This window comes from Physeter macrocephalus, chromosome 19 (genome assembly GCF_002837175.3).
Source record: "Physeter macrocephalus isolate SW-GA chromosome 19, ASM283717v5, whole genome shotgun sequence".
In the NCBI taxonomy this organism is placed as follows: domain Eukaryota; kingdom Metazoa; phylum Chordata; class Mammalia; order Artiodactyla; family Physeteridae; genus Physeter; species Physeter macrocephalus.
In genome coordinates, this window is record NC_041232.1 from 26095042 (window position 1) to 26116311 (window position 21270).

The 21270-nt window shown below is 42.6% G+C and overlaps 1 protein-coding gene and 1 long non-coding RNA gene across 3 annotated transcripts in view; one reads left to right on the forward strand and one right to left on the reverse strand.

Moving 5' to 3' along the window:
• LOC114484427 (uncharacterized) overlaps window positions 1–13607 on the reverse strand; it is a 22542-nt gene extending 8935 nt beyond the window's left edge. Inside the window, exon 1 of the long non-coding RNA XR_003677290.2 lies at window positions 13439–13607. This is a non-coding gene — a long non-coding RNA (uncharacterized lncRNA). The remainder of the gene's footprint in view (window positions 1–13438) is intronic.
• Window positions 13608–13770: 163 nt separating this feature from the next.
• LOC102990852 (zinc finger protein 10) overlaps window positions 13771–21270 on the forward strand; it is a 69512-nt gene continuing 62012 nt past the window's right edge. For both annotated transcript variants that reach the window (XM_055080301.1, XM_028479967.2), the window contains exon 1: window positions 13771–13906. The gene's annotated coding sequence lies outside the window, so the exon portion shown is untranslated. The remainder of the gene's footprint in view (window positions 13907–21270) is intronic.

The window sequence follows — 21270 nt, forward strand, 5'->3', positions numbered from 1 at the left end:
CTAGACAAAGATCTTCAACACATAGATTTTATGCCCCTAATCCAGAAGTGTATATAAGCCTGCCACTTTAGTGTAAATCAGATGGAAATATTTGTCTGATTTGTCCATTGCATGTATTCTGAATACCTAGAACACTCCCCAGCACATGGCAGACACCCAAAAAATGTTTATTGAATAAATTGAATGAATCTATGGCAATTAAGATTTTGTGCAAGAAGTCCTTTTTTCACATCTATACTCTTATAGAAAACAAAACCCCACAAAATCAGAGAATTAGGTTTCCTCTTCAAAAAAGAACATTAGTTTGCCTTCTGGTTAAAATTGTTTAGCTGAGAATTGTACTCTGGGTTCATTTCTTCATTCCCCATAGTTTTCTTTCTTTCTTAGTTACAGAACTAATAAAAAAACTAAACAACTTTACCAAACAACAGGAAAAAATATCTGAATAAATGGAGAGATTCACCATTTTAATACCATTCAGTATTAAAAGATTTCAATTTTTCTCAAACTAGAATTGCATTGGGATTTTCATTAAATTCATTCCTTCATGTTCAATAGGAACTTCTTGAAACATGACCATTTGTTTTATAAGTTTTATAGAAAAATTAAGACATGAATAACAAGGCAGTTATTAAAGTAATGCTTTGCTCTACTATATTATTTCAAAATGCATTCTAAATCTCTATTAACTTAAACAGAATGATAATAGGGCAAAAAGAAAATAAAACAGAATAACTTCAGGGACTTCCCTGGTGGTGCAGTGGTTAAGACTCCACGCTCCCAGTGCAGGGGCCTGGATTCGATCCCTGGTCAGGGAGCCAGATCCCACATGCATGCCACAACTAAGAGTTCACATGCCACAACTAAAGAGCCCGCATGCCACAACGAAGGAGTCAGCGAGACACAACTAAGACCCAGCGCAAACAAACAAAAAAACCAGAATAACTTCAGAAACAGATTCATGTGTAGCTAGACATTTAGTGCATAATAAAGGCAGCACTATTAATCAGTGGGGGAAAGGATAAACTAGTCATTAAATGGCATCAGGACAAATGGCTGTTAGGGAAAAGCATAAATCCTACTTCACACATTTACATTCTCAGATGGATGAAAGACATAAATATGTACCTGATAGGAATTCTAGAAGAGGAAGATAGAGAGAATACAAAAAATATATATATATTAGAGGAAATGGTTGTTTTTATCCAAAGCTGAAAGATAGAAGTCCTTGATCTGCAAGTGTATGCACCACATGCCACACTGAATAAATGTTTTAAATCCACCAGATACACGAGCAAAAGCTGCAGAATACCAGGGATAATGAGTAAATATTTAAAGTTACTGGAAAAAAAAGGCAAATTACCTACAAAGAATACCAATTATACTGACTACAGACTTCTAAGCTGCAAAGATACAGGCCAGAAGACCACACAGTAATATATTCAAAGTACTAAAGGAAAACAATATAAACCCAGAATTCAACAGTGTGCTAAAGAGTGAGAGCAATAAAAAGACACTGACATATTTCAAAGTAACGATAGCATCCTCAAAAGATGCTCATAATAAGAGAAATGCAAACTGAAACACTGAGACATAATCTAAGGCACACCTTAAATTAAAAGAGGCCTAAACTTGCATAAGCCTTATTTGGACCATGATTTAAAGAAATTGTTTTTAAAAAAAGTTTTGTTGAAATAATAGAAAAATTTGAACACTATCTATATATTTGATATTAAGGAATTAATCCTAATTTTGTAGATGTGATAATGATATCCTGGTTATGACTTTTAAAGGAGTACTTATCATTCAGAAATAAATTCTGAAATATTTACAAATAATGAATCATGTCCTAGATTTACTTCAACATACAGTGACAGGTACAAATGTGGTCATTACACTATTGACTTTCTATGTTTTGAAACTTTCATTAATGTAAATTTTAAAAGCACCAGAGAGGGCTTCCCTGGTGGCGCAGTGGTTGAGAGTCCACCTGCCGATGCAGGGGACACGGGTTTGTGCCCCGGTCCGGGAAGATCCCACATGCTGCAGAGCGGCTAGGCCCGTGAGCCATGGCCGTGGAGCCTGTGCCCCGCAACGGGAGAGGCGACAGTGAGAGGCCCGCGTACCGCAAAAAAAAAAAAAGCACCAGAGAGATATTTCATTTGTAAAACATGATGCTTTAGGATGTTACAGTTTTTGTTTTCTTTTTCTTTTTTTTTTTTTTTTTTTGCGGAACGCAGGCCTCTCACCGCTGCGGCCTCTCCCGCTGCGGAGCACAGGCCCCGGACGCACAGGCCCAGCGGCCATGGCCCATGGGCCCAGCCGCTCCACGGCATGTGGGATCCTCCCGGACCGGGGCACGAACCCGCGCCCCCTGCATTGGCAGGCGGACCCCCAACCACTGCGCCACCAGGGAAGCCCAAGATGTTACAGTTTTTAAAATCACAAAATGAGAGTTCTTAGGAAATTTTAGAAAAATTTTAAAATTATTTATTTATTTTTTTGGCTGTGTTGGGTCTCCGTAGCTGTGTGCAGGCTTTCTCTAGTTGCAGTGAGTGGGGGCTACTCTTCATTGCAGTGCATGGGCTTCTATTGCGGTGGCTTTTCTTGTTGTGTGCAGGCTTCTACTGCGATGGTTTTTCTTGTTGTGGAGCACGGGCTCTAGGTGTGTGGGCTCCAGTCATTGTGACGCATGGGCTTAGTTGTTCCACGATACGTGGGATTTTCCCGGACTAGGGATTGAACCCGTGCCCTCTGCATTGGCAGGTGGATTCTTAACTGCTGTGCCACCAGGGAAGTCCCAGAAATTTAAAATTTTAATAACAAAACCCAAAAAAGGTTGAAGGTTTAAGGATAAAGTTGAAGAACTTTTCCAGAAAGCCAACCTTCCCTCCCCCCAAAAAAGATAAGCAATGAGACAGAAAGGGTAAGAAAATTATATGAACAATTTCAAAGGTTCAACACCAGATTATTCAGCGCTCAAGAAAGAAAAGAGAAAGTGGAAAGAAGACAAAATCAAACACAGAGAAAATTCTTAAAAATAACACTATCCAGGGACTGATCCATCAAGTGGGTAATTTCTTAAAAAGACTGGCAGTAAACATAACATCATGAAAAATTTGAATACCAAGGATAAATTGATGAATATAAAGGTTTCAATGATGATAAACAGGTTACATACAAAAGAACAATGGAATAGGATTTCTCAACAGTAACACTGCTCCGTTTTCTACCTAGCTTTGCCAGCTTTCAAAGTTCTGAGGGAAAATAATTTCCTATCCAGGAAATTATAATAGTCCACAGTACCATGCAACTTTGAGGACAAAGTAAAATAATTCCTAGTCACACACAACCTTAATATACACCCCTTTTTGGGAAGATAATAAGGTTATCATCCATTAAAAAGAGAAAATAGAAGTTTCCAGGAAACAAGAGATCCAACACAGAGATGAGATGAGGGAATTGGCGAGGATAAAGGGAAGTCCCAGCATGCCAGTGTGCTGCAGCCTACAGAATAACTGATCAGTCTACACTGCAGCATGATGGAGGGCTCCTGGGGATGTGTGTTCAGGAAAAGAGAAAAATGATTAGATTGTGTGACAGGTTTGATCTTGAGGAAAATGGAATTGAGAGACATTTTATATAGGTTTAGGGAAAACAAAGCAAATAAATAAAAAGGCAATTATTCAAAACAGGAAAAGTAAAATTTATACAAGAAAAGAACTTATTACGGCTCAGCAATAGAGAATACTTATATAGTCATCACAATGAAAACACTGAACATGAATTTAGCCAAAATTTTTGAGAGGAACTACATTACAATACTTGCAACATAATCACATTGATTTAAGGATGTAGGGAGGAAGGCAGGTATAATAGTCAAGATTCTCATTTAACGCCTAAGGAACTAAAAAAAATATCTCAAATTGACAAACTGCTTAAAAATTTTAAACTGGCTGCCACCATAAAATTAATAAACAGAAACATGAATTAAACAGAGTTGGGAGACCAGAATGGGGAGCTCTCACGTCCTGGGATCATAGCAGAGCCCAACAGGAAGAAGACAGACTCCTCTTCTTTCCTGGCGAGGACTCAGCCAATGAAAAGCCACAGACTGATTGTTTACTATCACCCTCCCAACTTCCTTTTTCCTCTCTATAAAAGTGCTCTTCTTTCCTTGCTGTGGGGGATTTCCATGGTAGCTGACCTTGAATTGCAATTCTCCGCTGATCCCCAAAAAGCCATTTTTGCTGGAGAAATACATGGCAGTCTATTTATTTCAGGTCAACACTACTGAGAAGAAACACTCCTGTTTTTATTATGAGCCTTTTAATATATAAGACTTTTAAAAATATATGTACACATTTTTCAGAAAGTAAATAAATTACAGAGAAAGTAAATAAAGCAATCAAATCAAGAAGAAGAAAAATAGCAAAAAGGAAAGGAAAATTTAAAAATAGAGAGCAAATGTTACTCTAATTGAAAACCAAAAACAAGGAACATAAGACAAAACCAAAACACAGCACAGATTACCAAAACAACCCAAATCTGCTTCTTTGAAAAGATTAATGTAGATGTATATCTTGCAGAGCCAATCAAGAAAAAAGATGGCCCTAATAAATATTAAACACAAAGAAGAAAAATATAGCTACAATTAGAGCAGTGATTTTAAAATATCACTAACAAACAGCAATTTAAAGAATCACCAAAAGGGAATTCCCTGGTGGCCCAGTGGTTAAGATTCTGCACTTCCACTGCAGGGGACATGGGTTCAATCCCTGGTCGGGGAACTAAGATCCCACATGCTGCACAGCGAGGCCAAAAAAAGCAAAAACAAAAACAAAACACCAAAAAAAAAATCACTAAAAAAGAATAGTATGAATAACTTTATGTCAACAAACTTGAAAACTTAGATATGAACAATTTTCTAGAAAAACATGTGCCCCAAATTGACTCAATTAAGAACTATAAACTGAAATTAATCACTACCATTTAAAATGGAATCAGAAGTCAAATATCCACCCCAAAAGATTTTGAGCCCAAAACTTTCAAGGGAAAAATTATTTTACCAGGTAGAAGAAAAAAAGTTATGCTTCTCGAATTACTCATGAGACTTGTAAAATCTTGCAAGGATAGTACAAAGAAAGATTAAGGTGCAATCTTAAGTCTGAACACTGAAAAAGTCCTAAGTAAAATATTAGTAAATTGAGTATGGCAGCGTATTAAAGTAATAATACAATGTCACATTCAAGCAAGGTTTAACCAGGAATGCAGGATGGTTAAAAAGCAGAAAAACTATTACTGTTATTATAATGTCATGGTATAATGAACACTCTTGTATCCATCACTCTATTTTGAAGCAGATCTAGGAATGATGTATTAAGGTTAGCCTTAGAGAAATGATATCTCGTTACTGTGATGCAATCCATTAACAGATTAAGGGGTGCAGACCAAGAATGTCGCCTGCCATATCAGTAAAGGATGTTGTGGCCTTCAAGCCACCAGCCACTGCAGTCACTCCGGACTCTGCACCCTGAGGGGATTCAGGATGGAGAAAAGCAGAATATGGCCGTAGATAGTTAAGATGTGTATCAAAGGAATGATTTCAATGAGCCCAGACTCTTGCATCTTCCCACACATAGAAAAGTGCTAAATTCATTAATCTGAGATGCCTGGTTCTCTTTAATGAACAGTCATCTCTTGATGTTCTGACCACCTGGTCTTTGCTGCAAAAACTCCTGTATATCCTGGCTCCCCCCTTATGGTTTCAGAGCTGTCCCTCAGAGCTATTCAGAAAGTCCACTGAATAAAACATAATTCTCAACTTTCAGGTTGTGCATTTTTTTTCAGTTGACAGTTTTGGCAAACAACAAAGGGACCCAGAGCTGACTTCGCTCCTTCGCATGAACTCTACAATGAACCAGAGCCTTGGTAGAGGCCTCCTGTGTCCGTCTGCCTCCTCAGAGAGTTCAGATGAATTTGGGTGAGCCTCTCCTGGTTCTTGGATCTCCCAACTATTGGTTGATGATCCTGTGTTTTATTTGGTGGTGTATAACAGGTGCTTGGCTCCCCAGGTGCCAGATTCTGGGAGAAAGAACACCCTCGCAACAGCTGAAAGACACTGAGCGGTCTGGGCTGAGTGGTTAGGTAGGAGGCTGACCTGGCATTCTTCCTCAAATGGCTATCTTAACAAGAATTTGTCAGGATAAAAGTGAAAATATTACATGAGAGCTTTCAGCACTGAAGAAGGGAATCCATGGCCAGCAACGGCTTTTTCTCAGGCAACTGAGAAACTTGCAGGAGTGGTAAAGGCAAGTCCTCATACCATGCAGCCATCCCTATAAGGAAGCCCACTCAATTTAACTTAAAAAAACTTGCTCTGCTTGGGACACAAATAAAAACTGGCCACTCTGTGATCCAAGCACCCAGGATAGTCTTATACTACCAGAGGGAGAACCTAGACACATAAGACAAGCTGAAAAGACTCTAGGGTAAAAACCTAGAGAAGTCAAGCTCATAAGCAGCACACTGGGCCACCATGCAATTTCACTAGTAAATTTTATCCCCAACGAATTCAACTTTAAAATCGGAAATAGATTCTCTCAGATAAACTAGGGGTATCAGAAAGCCAGCCTCCGACCAACACCCCAGCCAGATGCATGTACATATAGAGCTCATACTTGCAAGGATCTACTTAATTGAGAATTAAAGGAAATCTCACCCTGAAAATGACTAAGATGGGGCTCTTTTACTGCATACCCAGTTAAGTTAGAGAAAGCTAGCTTGATCAAACATCTTTTCAGAATTCTGATCTTAAAGAAACAAAAGCTCTTCTAGGGAGAACTTGCATTTCTCTTCCTGTGCCTTTGAAATGTAAATGTTCTACCTGATCTCCTTGGGTAGTGTGTGTGTGTGTGTGTGTGTGTGTGTGTGTGTGTGTGTGTGTGTGTGTGTGTGTGTGTGTGTGTGTGTGTGTGTGTGGTTTGAGAACTTGGTCTCTGCCATCCAAAAGGTACACATATTGTGTACATTTGGAGGCCATCGAATAGACTGGGATTCTGAGCAGTCATTTGTCTGACTGTACCAATTTGCAGGGGCTTTCTGTCACCTTAACCTTCATTGTGTCAGCCTGTACAACAAAGGCGTTTACTTTCTTAAACTATTTTTGGGAGTACACTTTCTGGGTCTTGTTTAGGTGGCATCCTTCGCACTGTCTTGTGGGGAAGCCTCTTGCATCTTATTGGTTTGAGTCACTATTATGATATATCTCATTAATGGCCAGATGATGGATCCTTCAAATGGGAGAAACTTCCAAATTGGTAAATTTTTAGAGAGCGCTCATTATAAACAGCTGTTTTGTTGGTACCTATTGGGGGGAAAAACACATTAAACAGTGGAAAAAATATATACATAATGGTTAATCTAAGAACTCCTTTAATTTAAAACAAACAAAAAACTGGCTTGGGAAGTCTTATTTGTGGTCTATGCTTCCCCTCAATGGGTCTTACAGATGCTAACAAAAACATTAGAATAATTAATGTTAATTAGGTTAATAGGGAAATTTTAAAAAAAAACTGAAGGGAAAGTCTAGAGATTTTTTTCCCAACCGGGTAGAAATTTTAAAGTGACTCATCCCCAAAAGATAAAGAAATCTCTAAATGGTTATTAAGAAATGGGATAAATAAAACAGATGCTAATAGGATTAAAACAAAAGATTTTGGTGCAATACTACCTAAGGTTGGATGGGCCAAAGGGACCCATACAAGTCCATCCTATTTACCCCAGTTAAAATATATATGTTTAAAGGGCTCAGCCATCCCTGGTGGAGCAGTGGTTAAGAATCTGCCTGACAGTGCAGGATACATGGGTTCGAACCCTGGTCCAGGAAGATCCCACATGCCGTGGAGCAACTAAGCCCATGTGCCACAACTACTGAGCTGGTGCTCTAGAACCCGGAAGCCACAACTACTGAGCCTGTGTGCCACAACTACTGAAGCCTGTGTGCCTAGAGCCCATGCTCTGCAACAAGAGAAGCCACCGCAGTGAGAAGCCCGCACACCGCAGTGAAGAGTAGCCCCCGCTTGCCGCAACCAGAGGAAGCCCGTGCGCAGCAACGAAGACCCAAGGCAGCCAAAAATAAAAAAATAAATAAATTAATTTAAAAAAATTGTTAAAAAAAATAAAGGGGTGGAAGAAAATTACACTGAGATAGCTGACCAACAATTACTTGGGGCAACAGTTAGGCCAATTAATCAACTTAAAAGATTGACAAAAGGGCCTGAGTCCCTTGGTTCAACCCCTCACTGGGGACCCCAGAGCATTTTATACAAAATAGATAAAATGGTTGAGGGATAAATGAAAGGAAAATTTCTAGGACTCCTTATAAGACCGAGACTTGTTGATAAAGTCTTGGTTGATAAAAACCTTTAATGTTGGTGACCAATGAGTAATGCTTCCCCTGCTTTGTATTGGTATTATAAGACAAGGCATGTAGATGTGCCCCTCCGGAAATATTAATTAAACATACAAAAGGAGGGCTTCCCTGGTGGCGCAGTGGTTAAGAATCCACCTGCCAATGCAGGGGACACAGCTTTGAGCTCTGGTCCAGGAAGATCCGAAATGCTACGGAGCAACTAAGCCTGTGCGCCGCAACTACTGAGCTCATGTGCCACAATTATTGAAGCCCGTGCGCCTAGAGCCCGTGCTCCACAGCTAGAGAAGCCACCACGATGAGAAGCCCACGCACCACAACGAAGAGTAGCCCCCACTCGCCGCAACTGGAGAAAGCCCACGCACAGCAATGAAGACCCAACGTAGCCGAAAATAAATAAAATTAAATCTTAAAAAAAAAAAAACATACGAAAGGAAACCAATAGAGCCGTACAATATAAAGTAAAATCTAGGAACAATATTCAGGGGCTAATAAAACTAATAACAGAGATTTTGCTCTGGGTCTAATCTGTGCAATCAGAAAAAGGGCCTTTGTTGAATGCCTTATACAAGCCTTTGAAGATATGATAAATTGAACCCTAAACTTCTAGTACATAGAACTCTTTAATTTTCAGTTTAGTTGGAAATCTTCTCACTAATATAAAAAAGCAAATTAAAGAAAATATAGTTGGGCAATCTTTTAATATCGTTTAACTGACAAACCAGTTTTCTTGAGAATTAAAAGCAGCTGTCTTTGTCTTGCAAATTTCTACAAATCAGAAATGTAAATACAGCCCACAGAGACCTGAGACTGAGCCCAATTAGCTCACTCAGGTAAAACCTGAAACAAATGAACAAACAAAACAGAAGAATGGCCTTTTTAAACTCAAACCACTGGAAAGGTTCCCTCACGCAAAATCTAATTCATAGCCTACTTAAGGACAAATAGAAATTTTTTAAAAAAATAAATTAATTTATTTATTTATTTTTGGCTGCGTTGGGTCTTCATTGCTGCACGCTGGCTTTCTCTAGTTGCGGCAAGTGGGGCTACTGTTCGTTGCGGTGCACGGGCTTCTCATTCCGGTGGCTTCTCTTGTGGAGCACGGGCTCCACGCATGCAGCCTTCAGTAGTTGTGGCGTTTGGGCTCAGTAGCTGCAGTGTGTGGGCTCTAGGGCATGTGGGCTTCAGTAGTTGTGGCACACGGGCTCAGTGATTGTGGTGCACGGGCTTAGTTGCTTCGTGGTATGTGGGATCTTCCCGGATCAGGGATCGAACCTGTGTCCCCTTCATTGGCAGGTGGATTCCTAACCACTACGCCACCAGGGAAGTCCCAGACGTGTCGTATTTTTATTGTACCTAGCTTTACCAAAGGTCAGTGTGTTCGCGTTATTTCTGTTGCAGTTTGTCAGCAAAAAATTAACTTGGTATGATGATATTTTCATAACTTATAAAATAAAGGTAAATGAGTTAAGAGTTTTCAGGTGAACTCTTTAGGAATAATTATGTGTTGGGTATGTCTATCTAAAATAGGTTCTCCAGGGACTTCCCTAGCAGTCCAGTGGTTAAGACTTCACCTTCCAATGCAGGGAGTGCGGGTTCGATCCCTGCTCAGGGAGCTAAGATCCCACATGCCTCATGGCCAAAAAACCAAAACATAAAACAGAAGCAATATTGTAACAAATTCAATAACGATTTTAAAAATAGTCCACATCAAAAAAAAAATCTTAAAAAAAATAGGTTCTCTAGATTTTTGGTAACTTGAGTTTTGCTAAGTTAAGTTAAATGATGGGAATTCATTGAACATCCAGGTCCTTTCAAATAAGATAAAATACTGGAACATTAATTGCTAAACAGGTCTAAATTTATCTCCTTTTGTCCCCTTACAAGAGGGAAACTAAAGATGTGTGGGTTTATTAGACACACGCCTTGTACCACAATGAAGAAAGAAGTCAGAGGTGTATGTTACTAGGGGTTATGGAATATTCCTAAGTTTCCCAACCAGGAAACGCTGGTATAACAAACAGTTCACAACTACTTGCTGCTTGTCAGTTTTCACTAGAGATTAAGGTTTTAAGGGTTAAAACTGTAACATGTAATTAAAGCTACTAAAAATATTAAGGGAAATATTTTAATGTGCAAGGAAGGTAGGATGCATGTTTTCAGTAAAAGAAGGTATGCAGAACAGAAGTGAATTTGTTGGGAAAATAAGGGTGATTTTTGCCCTAGAGCTGGCTATTTCCAGATAAAAAAATAAGGGACAAACTAACATGGATACAGAAAGTTTTGTAAGTTTGTAGAAAGGGAGCCCTGAAAAAGTAGCTTTGTACATGGTTAGGACTGGATTAAATTTAATTAGGTAAATGGATTTTGTTATTAAAAGTAGCCTGGTGCAAGACTTGATTTGGTTCCTCTCTGTTAAGAGAACAAAGTTTTCTTGGAACAGTGCTTTTGGTAACACATTGCATGAATTTCTTTGCCTTTAAGTGATCTTTGTTTTTGAAATCTTTTGTCACTTTGGTTACTTGAATAAGTATTGTTTCACAGTGTCCTATGATCCTATTTGACCAAGTGCTCTGAAACTTTTTTTTTTTTTTTTTTTTTGCGGTACACGGGCCTCTCACTGCTGTGGCCTCTCCCGCTGCGGAGCACAGGCTCCGGACGCGCAGGCTCAGCGGCCACGGCTCACGGGCCCAGCTGCTCTGCGGCATGCGGGATCCTCCTGGACTGGGGCACGAACCCATATCCCCTGCATCGGCAGGCGGACTCCCAACCACTGCGCCACCAGGGAAGCCCTGAAACCTTTTTGATATTTTTGACAAACTTCCCAAATATCAAATTCTAACTAAAGTTCTTTTGACCTTCAGCCAACTCTGGGATGCTTCAAAGGAGCCCTGAGACATCTCAGAGAGGAATATTAAACTAATTAGTCTTATTTGGTATATTAAATTACTTGAGAAACATTGTCAAGTGTTTGGAGATAAATCTTAGGTTATATTGTATGGGTAAATGTCATTAATATAGATATTCCAAAATTTATATGGAATTCCTAAAAAATGTGATATGTCCTTGTATAATGTTATCAGTCATAATTCTAGTTATTATCTTAAAATGTCGTGTGTCACAGAAATATCCAAGTTTCTTGTCAACTGCCTTGGAATCAGATCTTTGACCATGTCATTTTAAGTCTTTTGTCATTTACAGACAATCATTACTTTACACTGATGCTTTTATAAAATGAAGATCTTCAAGAAGATTCATAAAGGATTTTTTGACAAATACAAGTATAACTTTTAAATCATACCACTGAAATGGGTAAGAAATTACAAAACTCTAATGGAAAACCTGTTGACTTCATCCAGAATAACAGGAATTAATTACATGGGATTGAATGAACTGATAAATATGATTCATAATTTTATGACATTTTAATGAAATATACTGGCTTTTAATCTTCGTTTTCCAGAAAAAACTTTCCTCCTATGCTATGACCTACAAGTTGATAAAGTATGCCTTTGTAAACAAAGATGAAACATTTATCTTTTCCTTTCTACCTGATCCTTCCAGATTTTGGCTTCTCCAGCTGGCTGCACTGTGGACTTGATGGCGTACTGTGACCAGATTACAACTAGTTATACTAATCGTTTTAATTTGCTCTCTCTTGCTCTCAAATTATTTATGCCTTGTGTCTCTCTCCGCTACACTGTAACTTTATTAATGTTACCAGCTGTCATATTCTGTCTTCTAAGATTGTTGTCTCTTGAATTACCCAATGTGTTAGCAGGCCTCCAACAAAATTAATGATGTCCCAAGAAGTTAACCATATACTTAACTCTACATAGAATAATTGTAACAGTGCAACTCTAAATACGGTTAGAAGCAACAAGGGAAAACACCTACTGGATCATATTAACTAGTAAGACAAGCGATCCAGAGAATTTTAGATTCTCAACAGGGCCTAATCTAAAAAACAAACAAAAAACAAACACAAAAAACCCAGCGCATCGAATGGCCTATCAACAGAAACTGCCTGATCTAGGAATGAGCCTTCCTAGTGCCATGGGACAAAACTGGTCATGGGGACTTCCCTGGCGGTCCAGTGGTTAAGACTCTGCGCTTCCACTGCATAAGGCACGGGTTCAATCCCCGGTTGGGGAACTAAGATCCCGCATGCTGCAGCGCAGCCAAAACACCCCCTAAAACCAAAAAACTGGTCATGAAATGCCTCCCAAATATTAGCCAAATTTATGACCAAGAGGAGGCACTGTGGAAGAAGAATGTCACCTGCCACATCAGCAAACAAAGGATGTTTGCAGCCTTCAAGTCATCAGCCACTGCAGCCGTCCTGACTACACCCTGAGGGGATTCAGGGTGGAGACAGGCAGGATACTGGCCCTGGAGAGTTAAAATCCTTATCAAAGGAATGACTTCAATGAGCCCAGACTCTTGCATCTTCCCACACACAGAAAAGTGCAAAGGTCATTAACTTGAGGTGTTTGGTTCTCTTTAATTGAGCGAAATCTTCCCAGGTTCTGATTACCTGGCTTCTGTTGCAAGCCTCCTGTATACCCTGCGCCCCCTTTACCCCTGGGGAGCAGTCCCTTAGAGCTCTCGGAGAGGCTGAGCCCGGGCTACGGCCTCAGAAAGTACGCGCAACGTAACGGAATCGTCAACTTCTGGTTTGTGCTTTTTTTTTTTCAATTGACCGGGGTTAAGACAGATGGAAGAACAGGTCTTGGATAAAGTAAGGCGTACAAGCAGGACATCCTGCTCCTCTCACTCAAGGGGTAGAGTCAGATTCCCTACCCGCGCCTGGCCTGCTCACCCCCCAGCGCCCGCTCCTCCTCAGGGAACCCAGGGCCCCAGGAACGCAGCCTCCCGCCCCCACCCGCTAGCCCGGCGCCTCCTGGCGGCCCCCGCCCCACAGCTGGGGAGAACTCCGAGGAGGGCCCACCGCTTCGCCCTCCCCCCTCCCGTGTCTCCTCAACGTCCGCGCTCCTGCGCGCTCACCTGTCCTCGGGGTGCCTGCCTCTCGCGTGGGAACGACCGGGCTGCAGTGGGGAGGGAGGCGAGAGCGCGCGGAGCAGGCGGCGGCGCCGAGGGCCCTCAGCCGAGAGGCGAGGAGCGGAGCCGCGCGCTTCCCAGGCCCGCGGAGCCAGGGTCGGGACTCCACTTCCCAGGAGCCCCCGCGCCGACCCGCGGAGCGATTCTGGGCTTTGCGTCCGGCTGTGCTTCTCGGCTGGTCGTGAGTGGACGTGGAGCGCGTGCGCGTGCGCGAGGGCCCGGGGCGCGGCGTGGGCTGTGGGGGCCGGGCGGGCGCAGGAGGCCGGGCGGGTTCCGAGCTGCCGCCGCCCGCCCTGCGGACCCTCGCGGGCGCGGAGGCCCGGATGTGGGCGCGCTCGCCGAGCCGCTGCCTTTGTGACGGTGCCGCCCTGCCGGCGACGCTCCCGGTGCTGCGCCTGCAGGTGCCGATCGCAGGTACACGCGAGAGGGCTGGATGTGGTTTCTTCCTAGCGGGAGGCGGCGCCGCCGTTTCCTCGTCTCCTCGCCGAGGCGGACGGTTTTCACCAACAAATGGTTTTTCTTCCCTGTGGTCTCCCGGCCTGAGTGACCCCCGCTGCCACTTGGATTAGCGCGCCTTTGCGTTGGTGGGACGGGACCCTGACGCCCGGACGCGCCGGGCGGTGGTGGGGAGTTTGAACCACATATTCTCAGCGATGCAAAATAAGATTTCTTCTGTTCCTGTTTCTTTGTTTTTTTTCCTTCCCAACTGGGGCTAGATGTTTAAAACTTTGCATATGTCCTTTCCAGCATCTGCTAAACGTGATCATGCTCTTTTTTGTTAGAGTAGGAAATTTCTTTACAGTAAATGTCCTAACGTTCCTAAAAGACATCCAACGTGGTTATACTGGTTTTAAAAAATATATACTTCTGGATTCTATTCGTGGATATTATATATAGAAATTATATGCTGCAAACATTGATGAAGTGGGTCTACTTTTAAGAAGTTTGGTGGCAAAAAGGGCTGGATCGATTTCTATTTCTTGGTCCAGTCTAAAAATATTCATTAAAAAAACTTTTTACTTATTGAGACTTATTTTGGCAGTTATTTTCCTCAGAATTGCGTGTCTTATCAGTATTTTGTGTTGAAGATCCAGCAAGTTCGGCATCTGTAGCTCCTGGCTTCCTGATCTTCATTTGTTGGGTTTTCTTTTTTAATCAAATAGATTAATTGAGGGTGTGTATGTGTTTAACCTAGTTTTACTTTTCAGAGATAGCTCATAATTATTATATTTTTATTTTCTCTTGACAATTAAACGAATCAAATTTGTACATAAACTAACACCTGTTATGAATGTGAAAGATGAGGTTGACATCAAAATTACATAGATTCCCACCTAAAGTATATGGAGAAGGTGAAGAATTTAAGTTCTGTCTTTACTTCATGTACAGAATATACTGTTAAAGAAAAAAATAAGAAGTAAAAGGGAAGACAGGTTGTCATCCACAGTGCTAGCTAAAAAATATTAGTCACCTTAGCGGTGCTGACTAAAGTTAACCTGGGACATAAGTAGCACAACCCCTCCCTTCCCCTTTTTAAACTACCTCAACGCTGCAGTAATTTTCTTCGGTGACCTAACTAATCTCCTCTTGTTTCGTTAAAATTGTTCCTCTGTCTTGCAAAGCCTCCTGGACAGTGGATGGCACACATTCCTGCCCTTCTTGAAAATTGTTCATTTGTTCTTTCATTCCCTCTCTCAACACATATTTCTTGAGCTCTTAGCATGTGCCAGTCACAGGGCCAGTATTTGAGATATATATCATAAGTTAAACGATGCAGTCTGCTTATCAGTATTTTATATAAACATCTCAAACTTTTGTTTAGGACAAGATACTAATAGTATTTACATAGATACAAGGTGTACCTTCTGGAAAAGAGATGACAAAGTATCTTATTAATTAACTACATCCCCAGCATGTACAAGAGATTTAGTTAATATCGATGAGTTTAGTAAAGGGACTGGAAAGGGCATATATATTAACAGATTGCTTAACTGTCCTCAGTAACAGATTTGCAAATACCTTTGTAAAGGAAAGTCTGTTCACAACAGGAAGAAGATACCTAGTAATTTTAACTAGAAATATATCTGAATAATAAGAGAAAACTTTAAAATAATCCTAGGAGTCATAAATAAGAATAAAGGTTGAGTAGGAATGAGAGCAGTTCTGTTTATGGATTAAATGCACTTGTCAAGAAAATATTACTGGGATTGTTTTTTTAAAGAACCCCATGCAATTTGTTCTTTCTTTTATATCTCCATCTTCTTAAAAATGTTATGAAAGTGACTCATTCCTTTTCCTTTTAATTAGATGAGAAAATGTTTCTCTTAAAGGAAAAATACTCCTAGAAATGATGAGTTCCCTTTGTTTTCATCACATAATTCAAGCACTGAAGGCTTAGTAGCATGTAGTTTAAAAAACATTTTAGTTTTTTAAAATTTTTGTTTTAAGGAAAAAGAAGTTTCATTGTGTGATATCTCCGTTTTGCTTACAATAGACTCACCTGTAGTTTTCCTTATAGCATGACTCAGATTAGCCAGGGTCTTAAATCTTCTGGCTCTGAAGCAAGGTCAGGACTGGTGTGTCACCGGCTGTATATGCATCTCTGGCTTAGAACTAACACCAGGAGCATAATTTTTGCCTCTTTCCACACAATACCTTTCTGCTGTCTCATCCTTACCTTTTCTGGTCAATATTTTATTATGAAAAATTTTGAACATACAACTAAACTGAAAGAAGTTTATAGGGAATACTTGTACCCTCCTCTCCTAGACTCTACCATTAACCTTTTACTATACTAATTTGAACATATATCTGTCTGTCCCTTTCTTCATCAGTCCCTCTTTTTTGGGATGCATTTCAAAGTAAATTGCAGCCATCAGCATGCTTTCCTGAAATACTTCTGAATGCATGTGCATTGTTAACCAGAATTTAATGTTTGTTTCGCTTTTGCTTTTGATGTGAATTTTACATAAAATGAAATGCACAACCTGAGAGTGTCCATTTGTTGAGTTTTCACAGATGCACAATCTTTGCCTTTTGTATCTTTGAGTATGTCTTTGCTGTCTCTGCTGCTGGGTCCTTTTGCTGATGATCCCTTGTCCTTCACAGATGCCAAATACCAGTGAACTTATTCAGAACCTTAAGAGATCTGTTCTCTTTTATTAAGAATTACATACTGCATATGCCCAAGCAAAACGCTGTCCCCGAGAAGGTCTCCCCGGTCCGTGGGCGCTGGCCCTCAAGCACTGGGTCTTCCAGTCTCCATTGCCTGCCCTGAGGGCAGACATCTGTACAAACAAGTTATCACCAAGTGTTTGACAAATGCTGGAGTGAACAAATACGAAGCACAAAGCACTGTGCTGGCCTCTTTCCAGGTTTTAGAGTGAGGTTATCCCAGTTCTCAAGTGCTTCTTCATCTTACAGGGAGGTGGACAAATGAGCTGAGTGTTGAAGTGCTAGGAGCGTGTGGGCAAAAGGCTCCAGGGATTTTCTCTGGAACGATGGGAAAGCTTTTGGAAAAGGTGGCGTGTGAATGAGGCTTAGAGAACATGGGGCAAGTGCAGTAGGATTGAAGGTTGAAAGGTTGTCAGGGCCCAGAATGTGGATGGTTGTGATCAGAGCTGTGCATGGAACCTCTGTGCCACAGATCGTAACTTCCGTAGCCTTCTTGCTGGTGCTGGAAGCTTCTTTCAGGCCATCTCCGCCCTGGTGGTGGGCAGAATAGCAGCTCTCAAAAGACATCTGAGTCCTAACTGCCAGAAGCTGTGGCTGTATCAGCTTATTGGCAACAGGAACCGTGTAGATGTGATTCAGCTGAGGACCTTGGAACGGGGAGCCTGCCCTGGGTTATGTGGGTGGGACGGGGGGCAGAGGGTGAGGGTCGGAGGACTTGTGACAGCGGAGGCGGCAGGGCACAGAGGGCAGTGACCTTGCTGCTGCGGGCTTCCTGCCTGCAAGCCTGGTCCCTCCCTCTGAGCTGTTGAGCCCACCCCTGCCCTGCTTCACGCCCACAGACACGCCCGGGTCCCCATTTGATCCTACCACCTATTCTAGCTCCGCCCTTTCGCTGCTGTTCTCGCCTCCAAACTTTTCAGCCCTATTGTGGAGTTTGTCTGCTGTTCCCGCTTTAGTGAACTCTCATCTAGCCAGTCAGGGCACTAGAATCCCTAATTCATCTGAACTCTGTTAATCCTCCCTTCCTTGAAGTTCTCTTCGGGCTTCTGATATACATCTCTACAGCTCTTCTATAGATCTGTCTGTAGATCTTCTAATTCTCTGGTGGATCTTTCTCTGCTTCCTTTTTGGGCTTCCTTTTCTCCTCTGTTTTCTTCCTAGATACTAATTTATCCCATAATTTTTTTCCCTTTTAGATCCCCATGATTTTTTAAAATTAATTACTTTATTTACTTTTGGCTGCGTTGAGTCTTTGTTGCTATGTGCGGGCTTTCTCTAGTTGCGGCGAGCGGGGGCTGCTCTTCATTGTGTGTGTGTGGTGCGCGGGCTTCTCATTGCCGTGGCTTCTCTTGTTGCGGAGCACGGGCTCTAGGCGCGCGGGCTTCAGTAGTTGTGGCACGCGGGGTGCAGTAGTTGTGGCTCGTGGGCTCTAGAGCACAGGCTCAGTAGTTGTGGTGCACGGGCTTAGTTGCTCCGCGGCATGTGGGATCTTCCCGGACCAGGGCTCGAACCCGTGTCCCCTGCATTGGCAGGCGGATTCTTAACCACTGTGCCACCAGGGAAGTCCCTATCCCACAATTTTCTGGTCCTACAGTTTATTTTACTCTCCATGGTATCTTTGGTTGATTTTATACACTGCCATGGTGTCATCTGATAATGCCATTACCCAGCTTTACCAGATGTTCTGTCTCCTGATGGGCTTTATAGGAATCATGTCGCAGGGATGTATAATCTCCCTTAGACCCCATCTGTCTCCTTCACCCGCATCAGAGTAGATGAATACATCACCCCCAAATCTGTGACTAAAGATCCACCCCCACTCCCCCTCAAGAATTTGTCCTGTTTGAGAATATAGCTGTGCAGCTTGAGTAGATCCAGGTAGAACAGAAATGTGTATGGCAGGTGATACAGCTGGGTAACCTTCACATCTAAACGTGTCCTTCTCCCTCTCCCTTCTCTGGCTCATGCACCATGTGCACAGCCAGTCCTACCCCAAGACATTATTGTCCATTCTGTCACCCAGAAACCTGGGGTCACCTTGAACCCTTAACCTGTATTCCCATCCACATCTAATCGATTCCATTTGCTGCCCTCCTTTGTGCTCCTGTCTTCTGGATCACAGTTTCCCTCCTAACTGGTTTCTTTGCAGGTGTTTCATCCCCCTCTAGTCCATCACACAACTACCTCAAAGGCAGACATATCTGTTGTCATTGCCCAGCTGACAGCATGTAGGCAAGAGTCTGTGTTTCTGAGGACGGCACTTTGGGCCTCTGTGACCTCGACCTGGCCTGTTTCTGGCTGCTCCCTGCCCTGCACCACATTTGACGGCCACACTGAGCTTCTCCGCCCACGTCACTGTCAAGGCCCTGCCTTTGTTCATGGTTCCCCACCCTCGCTTATCTGCCTGGACTCAGCCTCGAGACCCCCAGCTCGTGCTGGCGGCTGTCTGCGCTCCATGGAGGTTGGTTTCTTCAGCTCGACTTAGCTGCTGAGGGCAGGGATAAACGCTTCACTCACGTTTTATCCCTTGGGCCTGGGACACAGCCGGGATCATAGTAAAGTGTTCAGGAATGATTTAGACAAATGACAGAAGATCCCAGAAGTTATCAGCTTACCTGCCGTTTCCCTAAATACAAATGAAGACTCATCCCGGTGTCCCTCCCCCGGCATTGTCTGTTGTTATGTTAGAGAAGTCAGTTTTGGTCAGTTGCATAAGAAGATCCTTTGTAAATCTGGTGTCTGATAGAAGGACCTGATTACCCCCAAGAAATGGTAGAAACTGAGAATTAAATAGACTCCATGACAGCTTGGATCAGTGGCTCTCAACCATGGTGCATGTCAGAACCACCTGGAGTGCTCCCTCCCCAGAAAATTAAATGAGAATCTCTTGGTGGGGAAGGGTGGCGTGGGACCCAGGTATTAATAATTTATTAATATAGGGGGAAAGTCCAGTGTGCAGTCAGGGCTATAAACCGCCAGTTTAGATAAAGTTTTAAGTAAATTTCTAGAAGTGGGCATTAAGGGAAATTAGGGTGACATAAGACTATTTGCTTTCAATCATAAAACAGGAGAGTCACTGGAATGAACCTTAGATGTCCATGTAAACTGGAGGCTGTATATAGTTTTTTTTTTCTTTTAAATAAGATCCTGTTGAAAGTTTATCAGTGACCAGAAATTTCCTGCCTCTTTCCGTGACCTGATCTGTTACCAGGTGTCGTTTGATTAATGGTGTCTTATTATATTGACTGGTAATTGACTTCTTTGTGACTCCACACATTTCTCCTAATTCTGCCCTCTGCAACAACTCAGAATAAATATCCCTGTGGACTTCCCTGGTGGTGCAGTGGTTAGGAATCTGCCTGCCAATGCAGGGAACACGGGTTCGAGCCCTGGTCTGGGAATATCCCACATGCCGCAGAGCAACTAAGCCCGTGCACCACAACTACTGAGCCTGAGCTCTAGAGCCCACGAGCCACCACTACTGAGCCTGTGCTCTAGAGCCCACGAGCCACAACTACTGAGCCCACAAGCCACAACTATTGAAGCCCACACGCCTAGAGCCCATGCTCCGCAACAAGAGAAGCCACCGCAATGAGAAGCCTGTGCACCGCAACGAAGAGTAGCCCCTGCTCGCCACAAGTAGAGAAAGCCCACGCACAGCAACGAAGACCCAACGTAGCCAAAAAAATAAAACATAAAATGTTTAAAAATATATATATTATCCCTGTTCCACAGGACCTGTAAATGTGTGAAGACCATTCTCTTGCTTCACCCAAGTAATTTCTTATGCAGGCTGGACGTCCATGGTTATTTCAGCCTTTACTCACCTGAGCTCAGTGAGGGAGGGGCCTGTCTGAACAGCCGCTGCTCTGGGCTCAGCCCCTGGAATAGTACTTGGCATGTGGTTCGTGAGCCCTTGGTTAACATCTGGATCAAGAAGGTGTGAACAAGGAACACACGTGTTCATCCCACCTTTCCATCCTGCTGGCTGGATTCTGACTCCTGGAAATGAGCCTGTGCCCCTCTGATGATACCCCACAGAGAACACATGTCCACTTCTGTGTCTTATCTCCCACAGCTGGTGTGTTCAGCTAAAATTACTCAAGTTTCTGGGGAAGGGTTAAAAGCAGTAAGGACAGACCTGTGCCTGGCATCAGAGACCTCTCCCCAAGCAGACATGACCTTGGGCAGGTAGCTGTGCTCTCTGGCTGTACTTTTGTTCAGTTCATGTTGCTTCCTGTCCTAGGGACTGTGGGAGCACAGAGGTGAAAGAACACTAAACCTTCCTGGAGAAATTAGGGAATGACACAGGAAAGGGTGATGTTTGATCTTGCAGGATGGGTAGGATTTTACCAAGTGGCACGAAAGGGCAGAGCCTTCCTGGCCTAGGACTAGGGCGTGTGAAGAGGTTGGGCAGTTCAGGTGGTGCAGCATGGACGGGGTGGGGTGGGTGGGTGGTAGTTTGATGGGACATTTAGGGCTAGTGAGGGAGAAAAGGGCCCTCCACAAAGAACCCTAAATCCATGCTGAGGACTTGGTGCATTTTCCTGTGAGTACTGGGAGATCAGCAGAGAATTCTAATCAAGAAGCGCAACTTATGTGTT